The following is a 10,484-nucleotide window of genomic DNA, read 5'->3' as shown; positions in this document are numbered from 1 at the left end:
ATTCCAAAGAGGGGTGGAATGGATGGGAACAGGAAGTGTTTCGTCACAGGCTGCAGTCCACTGTACTTTTGGAATGATATATCAATTTGGAGAGAACTGACTCGAATATTGCTTCCAAGAAGTGATTGAGAAATCGCTAATTTTTGTCACACGCAGGAATAGTAATGCTACCTATATTGTTACTTGAAGCCACGCGTAATACTCATAAACAGAATTACTTTGTATGACTGTACGTGTCTTGCACATTACTTCTTTTTTTCATGTAGGCCTACTTTCGGAAATGAAATATTCCATGAAAATCAAACCAGCTATTTTCTATACTGAGTACTTTATGAACGTATATACAAAACATATCATTCAAAAGAAATGCATATATTCTAATCATGTTTACCTGGATTTATGTATTGTGCAGCTTAGAATACAGTCCTATGATTACTATTTTTTAAAATATCTTTATTTTCTGCATTACAAAGACAGTCTGAACATTTGATCATGTGGTGTAAATAATGTATTCACACCCCCACATAAACCCACTGACACTGACTGATTTTTTGTTTTCATTTGATTTTTAAGAAACGAAAAACCGCTTTTATTAAAAGCTGTAAAGATATAAACATTTGTGTAAAAACACATTTCTTTGTGTATTTGCACCATATCACTGTATATCAGAACCCAAATTATCGTAAGCCAAGGTGACTCAGTGCCAAACGCTGTCATGTGGTGCGTACGTTTACTACTAGACGTACATTGTATATAGAACAAGTTAGGCTTGAGACTGACATTGCTGTCAAATATGCGCCTTATGCTATGTTATTCTATGGCATATCATGTTACTATTTAGAATGTCTTTGTGTGTTCTTTTGGTAAATCCTGATGAAGTCGAAGGTAGCATGTGTAGACAGAATGCTGAGAGCTGTACGTCCCTCTCAAACCTAATTTCTTCCACATAGACCTATGATACATATATATATATATATATATATATATATATATATATATACATACATATATAGCGGGATAATGCTGATACTCGTACCGTACGCCTCTGACATCTTAGGAAGAATTATAATCGAGACAATGGATAACAGAAGATGTTGCAGGATGCCGGCTGGTGGAAGCTTTCGACCTTCGGTCTTCTTCAGCTTTATTGTCTGTTTATACGAAATGAAATAGATGTTTTGAGCATAACAGATCATATAATGGAGAGTGAGTTACTGGATGCTTTTTCAAAACTTAAATATCATCATTATGATAAATGATCTAATCAATGTTGCGCGGATAGCCGCACAACAAACACGATCCATTTGATTCACCTGTTGGCGTGTTTCCACTCACTTGCTCACCAAAAATGACGCAGATGTCAGAGTGATTGTCTTTGTATCCCTAGAATAAGGCGTTCATCTGTGCATGTTTTCTTCTCTTCGTCTTCTTCTATCATTTCTGATTTGTTTGTTTGTTTGTTTGTTTGTTTGTTTTTGTTGTAGTTTTTTTTTTATAATCCTCTGCTCATATCTGCAATACATGTAAACAAGCGCATGCCTACAGTCACCATATAACGATATATGCGTTTAGTAGTTTAATAGTCTTGTTAGTATTTTCGCAAAAATGAGCTAAATATATTCTTGTTTAATTGAAATATGTGTGATTAAAGCTGTCAGAAAACAAAGAAAATAATATGAAAATACAGGATATTTTTTTATCATAAATTCCAGAATATTCCCTGTTATGTCACTAATGAGGTATTAGGCCTACTGATGATGGACCTATTTTGAAATGTTTAGAAATGGAACTTGGCTCATTTTGCAATAAAACTCTCCATTTACTTTCTGATATTTCTCTCATTATATTTATGATCAAAACATAATGCGTGTATCATGCGTATAATGTGAATCCCTGTGTGTGTATATGCATTAGCGCTTGACTGTGTGATTCAGCAGCGCAGATGAGAAGAACAGCTGCTTTTTCTTGTTCGAATCAATATCATTGTGAAAAAGAGCTTGATATTGAATGGATTTCAAATAAACAGTATCTTTAGAAAAATGTGTCTGGCCGCGTTAAGGCATGTGCAGGAATAGTGTAGACATTTTGAGTAGGATATAGTCACACACGCAGTGGCGTATCTAGGGGGGGGGGGGGGCAAGGGGGGCACGTCCCCCGGGCGCCACTCCTTCGGGGCGCAAAAAAAAAAAAAAAACGAAAAAAAATGAAGAAGAAGAAGAAAAAAAAAGACAAAAAACGAAGAAGAAGAAGAAAAAAAGAAAAGAAGAAGAAAAAGAAGAAGAAGAAGAAGAAAAAAAAAACTCGCCCGGAAGGGGGAGGGAGAATGGTGGGGGGGGGGGGGGCAGAAAACCAAATCAAACAAGATTAAAAACAAAACATGATGACGCGGACAAAATGACAATGTTTATTGTGTTCACACAAAAATTCCATGTTCGGTGAGCTGAAATACAAAAATTTTCGGCTCGCTCGCTGCGCTCGCTCGCCAAAATTTATATAAAAAGAAGGTAAGAACAAAACGTGATGATGAAAAAATGACAGTGTCTATTGTGTTCACACATGTCATTTTATATTTAGCAGGCAAAATGTTTCACGGAGCAGCGGCTGCAATTTCATTCGTTCTGAAGCGATCGCCAATTGGATCAAAAGAGGGCGTCAACGGGTTCGAACAGGGGGGGGGGGGGCGCAAAAAAACAACAACAAATCAAACAAGATAAGAACAAAACGTAATGATAACGCGGAAATATACAAATTTCGGCTCACTCGCTCGTACTAATTTAGAGTATTTTTCAAGTCCTCAGTTTGTTGGTATAAATCGTTATCTACAAGGCCGTCACTATATCTTGATTAGAATTGTAAGATTTAATAAGCAAAAAATGACAAGAGTTTCATGATTTGTAAGCTGAAATACGAAAATTTTCGGCTCGCTCGCTGCGCTCGCTCGCCAAAATTTGTATAAAAAGAGAGGAAGATAAGAACAAAACGTGACGATGACGCGGACAAAATGATAATGTCTATTGTGTTCACTCATGTCATTTTATATTTAGCAGGAAAAATGTTACACGGAGCAGCGACTGTAATTTCATTCGTTCTGAAGCGATCATCGATTGGATCAAAAGAGGACGCCAACGGTTTCCAACATACGGGGGAGGGGGGCGCAAAAAAAATCAAAAAAGATAAGAAAAAAAAACGTAATGATGACGCAGAAATATACAAATTTCGGCTCACTCGCTCGTAGTAATTTAGAGTATTTTTTCAAGTCCTCAGTTTGTTGGTATAAATCGTTATCTATAAGGTTGTCACTGTAATTGTGAGATTTAATAAGCAAAAAATGACAAGAATTCCATGTTTTGTAAGCTGAAATACAAAATTTTCGGCTCGCTCGCTGCGCTCGCTCGCCAAAATTTATACAAAAAAAAAGATAAGAACAATACGTGATGATGATGACATTTACAAATTTCAGCTCACTCGCGCGCACTAATTTAGAGTATTTAAAGTCCTCAGTTTGTTTGGTGTATATCGATATCTACAAGGCCGTCACTATATCTTGATTAGAATTGTAAGATTTAATAAGCAAAAAATGACAAGAGTTTCATGACTTGTAAGCTGAAATACAAAAAAATTTCGGCTCGCTTGCTGCGCTCGCTCGCCAAAATTTATACAAAAAAAAAAAAGATAAGAACAATACGTGATGATGACGACATTTACAAATTTCAGCTCACTCGCGCGCACTGATTTAGAGTATTTTTTAAAGTCCTCAGTTTTTTGGTGTAAATCGATAAATTCTATAAGGCTGTCACTATATCTTGATTAGAATTGTAAGATTTGGTAAGCAAAAAAAGACAAGAATTCCATGTTTTGTAAGCTGAAATACAAAAATTTTCGGCTCGCTCGCTACGCTCGCTCGTCAAAATCTATCAAAATTCATTACATTTAAATCACCCTCAAAAGATCCCTTTTAAGTGCTTGAAAAAGCATCTTGTGGACTTTTGTTTAAAGTCCCTACCGGGATGGGGATGGGGTTGAACACTTTTTCAGAAATTAGGGGCGCAATTTTCGTGCTTGCCCCGGGCGCCGTTTTCCCTAGATACGCCACTGAGCAGCAAAAATAATCTGTTGGTGATTTCGTGAATGAAGGCAAACCTTCGATCAATTTGATTTCAGTCCTGTATCTTGCACAAAATGCATGTGTTTGAGGGACCAGCGAAGTCCCCTCTCCAACTATAGATAATGGCTGACTACCTCCAAATGCATATAAACAGACCGTCATTCGTTTTCGCGTTCATCGGGAATTCAACTTTCGTAACCAAGAGCCTCGAACACAAAGAAAAAAAAAGTCGATGACATCATGGTCATACGACACCATTGTTTAATATAATAATGACTTTATTGAGCTGCTTTCAAAAAGTATTGTGATTATTACAAGTAATCATATCTGTAAAGCATTAATAGGTTACCAATACATGAACATACTCCCGTGCTTGGCATCTCTGCTGCCCTTGGCTCCCTTTGCTGGGTTGCCCTAAGCTGTTGACGATGCCTTCCTGGAGTAGCGGGCCATCCCTCTCATGATTGCTGGAATTCCAACTTTGGTCCTGGTTGGAACCTCAAACTGTTCTCCGTCTCGGATCACCCAACCCCGTGTTAATTTGATCATGTGATAATTCCATTATAATTCCTGGTGGTTTTTTTTTTTTTTTTTTTTTTGGTTGGTTTTCACTAATCTCATTGACGAACATAAACATTGAGAATTCAATCATATGAGGCAAAATGATGTAGTTAGTAATGTGTCACAATGTATTAATACCTTAATCCGTGACATTAACACTCAGAAAAATAAAAACAGAAAAAGTAAGCACTTTTTCAAGTTTATATCTTAGTGGCTTAATGTTAATGCATGATATAATATATGAAATGTAATTTCATTGGCTATTCATTACTGTATAAGTCAATAAAAAGGGAAACTTCAAGCATGAGTGAATACCTTTCTTTTTCTTTTCCAAGGCACAAACATGACAAAAGTAAAATTGCAACAACAAAAAAAGGAACAAGCCGTCATTCATGTGTATATGATCTTCCATGTCACAATAACAACGAATAACAAATTAAACACAATAAAAAATAAAAAAAAAATCAGTAGTCAAAATGAAACCTAAGATTTCTCTAATGTCTAATTCTCTAATTCTCTAAAGGGTTCTTTTTAGGTGATCCGAGTATTTTTTTTTTGACCGACTACATCAGAGACTGCAAAACAACACCATGTGTCATCCAGGGTCAAAGGCAAGATCTACCGAACAGTCGTGGAATCTACTTTTCTATACGCAACCGAGACCCCGAGAGACCCCCTTTAATCATGGATTCGTTGACACTTTATAATTGACCTAAGCAAAAACAACCAAACAAATGCTGCTGATTCCATATCTGTCTGACTAGAAGTCGGTGGTCTTTCAGAGTTTTTTTTTCTTTTTTTGATGATGAATTAGCGCGCGTCAGAAAAAAAAAAGTTTCACGACTCAATCAACAAATCGTCCTGTTGTCCACACACACCTGGTATATGTACAAGAGTTCACTATAAGCAAATGCATGCGATCACTCGTACACGAATTGTCTTAAAAAGAATAAGGATGGATCAAGGAAATGATAGGTGTCATTTATCTGTGCTATTCTATATAACATACATTAATGTCGGTGTCAATTGACTTTATTGTCCCAAATAGCCCACCCGAGGATATTTGCCGTCGACAGCAACAACCAACGGATTCTAGTGGCTGACCTTGAAACACTTGAATTCACCGTGTTTATCAATCTGACGGAATACCCGCTCGACGTAGCGTATGACACAAGAGACAGGAAGCTTTATTGGTCCAGCTACTCTGGCGTTTGGCGCACCTCTCTTCTTGACAAAGCTTCAGAACAAGTTCCCAACAAAGGTGCTCACACACCTGCTAGCCGAATATTGAACCGTTGATTATGCTCAAATACATGTAACACAAACATCCACACACGTACGGACAATGACGGATGGGTTTTAAAAAAATAGAAAATTCCCGCTGTACTGTGATTATAATACAGACACATGACATGCAATACATCTTTCCATGGTAGATTTATGAGATAAAGTCGCAAATGTCCAGCATCAACATCTACTTGAAATGGTTTTGTTGTGAATGACTGCGTTAAACGTGATAAATGATTAACATTATTACATACCCTAATACTAATCTTCGAATTCATATCACTTTTAGTGACATAAAAGGAATCCATATCTGGCATTTAATAAGTCCTCTAAATGATTATTATGCAACAACATCTTGTTTTCTGCTGATGTTGTATGGGCTCGTTCTTACAGATAGAATGAAAAAAGATTTGTGCTCTTCATTAACTCAAATTCAACATGACGAAAAATTTTCAGTTCTCAAGGTCAATATAGAAGATGCTATCTACCAACAAAAAAAAAAAAAAAAAAATACGTAGGAAATATGCTAAAATCGTCTGTACAATTTCTGTTTGAAATGCCTTTATTTTCATTCCAATCATTTTTTTTTTATTTGCCACAAAAGAAAACCAAGTCAAGCTGAACTATTTGTTGTAATTGAGATTTCTCAAGGTCAACACATTGGGGCGTTATTTATTGTAAAGAAATATATCAGACCTATTATGTATTGTTTGGGGTAGGGAAATTCGTGGGTATCACATTTCATATTTGGATAGTGGAATTTTGAGTTTGCAGATTGATATGATAAACAAATGATACTACAGGCAAAACTTGTTTGAAAGATTCAAAATGACACAAAATATAAAAGGTGGTTTCGGAAAAACTATTGTTTAATGCCTATGTCATATGAGATATAAAACAAATCAAAAAATGCCATTCACAACCATAACTATTTCACATTTCGGTCCTTTAGCAAATTACAGGCAAGAAGATCCCGTTTCATCCATCATTATATTGCTTGAAATTGGAAAAAGGGGAAGTCACCAGACTTGGTAAAACTTGGGTTATGGGTGTAGGACTGCCGCCACCCCCGGGTAGTTTGCAGGCACAAACCCTTGTTGGTCGTAAAGGAGTCTGCGCCAAGACTACTACATGCACCACTTTGGCACTGTCCCATAGGCCCTGTGTTGAAGCTTCTCCTGGGAGAGGCTGCAGTGTAGTGGTGCGTGTATTAGTCTTGGCGCATGCAGACTCCTATACGACCAACAAGGGTTTGTGCCTGCAAACTAACCCCCGGGCTTTATAGGGTTAATTCAATGAACCATTCTGACGTTTCACTACATCAACAATTCCATCATAATAGATGAACCAGTATGTTGCCAATAACAAATATTGGTACCGAGATAACAGACAAGGTGACTACACAAAACACGAAGAACACAGGCATCGTACCAACAGTATTCATTTTCATTATTTTCAAATTGTTCAAATTTTTTTCGACAATAAGAAAAACGTTATATACATCTCGCTTTCTTTAGTGACAGAAATCATGTAAACAAAACAATGTATAGTGAACAGAGTAAGCAACAATAATTGTAAACTTACAGTAACGACACTTTGTAATAGGACTGACGTAAAATTAGATAAAGTGAAATTTCGATATGCTCTTTGCATACTATTAATATCCTCCCTTAGATATCTTGCTAATAGATAACCCCCACCCCCCCCCCCCAAAAAAAAAAGAAAGGATGGGAGCCATCTAATCTCAGCAACAGATATCATATGTATATATAAAACCTCCCACAGGGAGGTTTATTAGGTCCGCTTCTGTTTCTTATTTATATAATTGATTTCTGTAGATCATCAGATACTCTTTCTTTCATTCTCTTTGCGGGTGATTCGGTCAAATTTATTTTTTTCGCATAATAATCCTTTTACCCTAGTAAAAACATTAAATTTTGAACTAGAAAAAGTTGTTCAATGGATAAAAGCTAACAAATTATCTCTTAATCTTCAAAAAACAAAATATATGCTTTTGAGCAACTCCATTGAGGCACTACCTGCTGATATTATTTTTGATGGCACACCACTGGAAAATGTTTCTTATGTCAAATTTCTGGGAATAACAGTTGATAATAAGCTTTCATGGAAATTTCATATTGATAGTATATGTAAGATTATTTCACGAAATATTGGTATAATCAACAAGATTAAATTTTGTCTTCCTTTGTCGTCCCTGCTTACATTATATTCATCCCTCATATTGCCTTATTTAAATTACGGTATTCTTGTATGGGGAAATACATATCAAACTTTTTTGGATAAATTCTGCTACAAAAGAAGTCACTGCGTATTATATGTCACACTGCATATTTGTCTCATACTGATCCTTTATTTTTTGAAAATAAAATATTTAAAATTAAAGATTTGTATTTGTTTAATGTAGGACAATTTATGTATAATTACAATAAAAATAATCTTCCATATATATTTGAATCAATGTTTTCAAAAAATCAATCCGTTCATAATTATCCTACAAAGCAATCCAATGAATTTCATTTGCCGTTTTTTAGGACTTTGCTGGCTCAGCAAACCTTCATCTACGAGGGGCCCAAGTATTGGAACTCACTTCCCAACGACATAGTAACAGCACAAACTTTGAATTGAATAAATTAAAATTATTTCTATTGAAATCTTATGATATACAACCAAATTAGGTTCGGTTTTATTGTCTCAAGTCATTTTTTTACAAGTATTAAGATATCACATAGAAATCATCTTTTAAGAAAATAATCTGTTTAACATAAGTTTTCCACAGATTTTTCTCTTATTGTACAGACAACAGTGAGTCTATTCTCTTTCTCTTTTTTACATCCGTTCCTATGCATTCATACCGGTATATGCACCCAATCAATCGCAATATCAAACCAGGGAGCGTTTTATGGTTTTATCATTGCATTTACATCATGAAGTACAGTATGCTTGTGTCCACGATGGCGTGTGTTGTACCATAGTCTCATTTCCCCTTTTTTCTTCTTTTTCCTTTTTTCTTCCTTTTTTTTTTCTTTCTTTCTTTTTTCCTTCCTAAGTTAATTTCATGTCAGTTGACATTGGTTTCTTTGATTTTGTGTAAGTATTTCCGAGGGTCCCATACCCTACAAGCTTTGCTTTTTAGTGGGACCCTCCATTTCCATTCTAATCTTTGTATTATGTATATGTATTTACCTTAGAATGGAATTGCTGTTGTTACTCGTGACCACTTGTACGTTTTCTCTGAAAGTGTTATAAATATGTTCTATAAATGTATTGTATATGATTTTTTCTTGTTTATTCAATGGAAATGGAAATAAAAAATTGAAATTGAATTGAAATTGAAATTTCCAGTCATAAGGGGAAATTCGGAATAAATGATAGTTTGGGGAATTTTGATCGAAAAGCATGAAAATATTCAGAAAAAATGGAAATATTGCCCTTTTTGAAAAATTATGCATTGATATAGGCTCAATGCAGAATTTGACTGACAAGGGCACAGAATGCATCTTATACCAATAAATTCTGTAAGTTAAGGAGAAAATAAAACTCTTTATTAGAAAAAGCAAATATACCTGAATTCCCACAATGACCCGCTTTCTATGCACATCCAATATGATACACCCATATTTTGCATCCCTGCCGATCTCCCCTTAACTGTATTGATGGTACAGTCATCAGTCTCTACACACTATGCCATCTGTGCCCTACTGTGGAGTAGTGTTGAGGCCCCAGATCAATGATAAGGCTTTGAAAAAAAAAAACAACAACAACAACATTGTCAAAACCTTAGGGGGAATAAAAAATTTCCCCTTTGAACGAATTCCCCTTAAGATACCTCATTTTCAGACGTATATTCCCCCTATGGACGCTTTTTATATATATAATGATTATATACATACAGTATATGTATAATTATATGTGTTGTTATCAACGCAACTCAACGCCAGAATAATGTATAGTGTGGCTGCCCCATCGCCTTGTGCATTTCATATAGGTTTTCCCGTTCATGTTCAATCTTTTTTTTTTTTTCATTCAGTTGAAGAGATTCGTAGTTCAGATCCGTTGCAAGAAATTTGGAATATGCCAATCCTAGTTTCAAATTCGTGCTTTTGTCGATCATTTTCTTAAGAAGCTATTCAATTTATTCATTTGTCACACATTCTTGTCATCTATAATTTAAATTCGTCCGTCACGCTCGCTGCACACATAACAGTAAAACAGTTTCGTCTTTTAGCAATCATTTTGTCAAACTTTCCTTCAAACTCCTAGCACATCTTTTCTGTTGTAATATTTTGGTTACTTCATTTATCCCGAAACCATTTTTTTTAATTCTTCATGCGAATTTCGTTTAGTGATACAAAATTCACATATACATTAACAAAAACAAAACATTGTATACATACATACGCGTGCACACACACACACACACACACACACACACGCACACACACATACACAAACACACCTTAATCAGAATACATACGGAGAGAAATATTATGTTTGTCACATAAACGAAAAA

This window comes from Diadema setosum, chromosome 12 (genome assembly GCF_964275005.1).
Source record: "Diadema setosum chromosome 12, eeDiaSeto1, whole genome shotgun sequence".
NCBI classification, from domain to species: Eukaryota; Metazoa; Echinodermata; class Echinoidea; order Diadematoida; family Diadematidae; genus Diadema; species Diadema setosum.
This window is presented reverse-complemented; position numbering follows the sequence as displayed.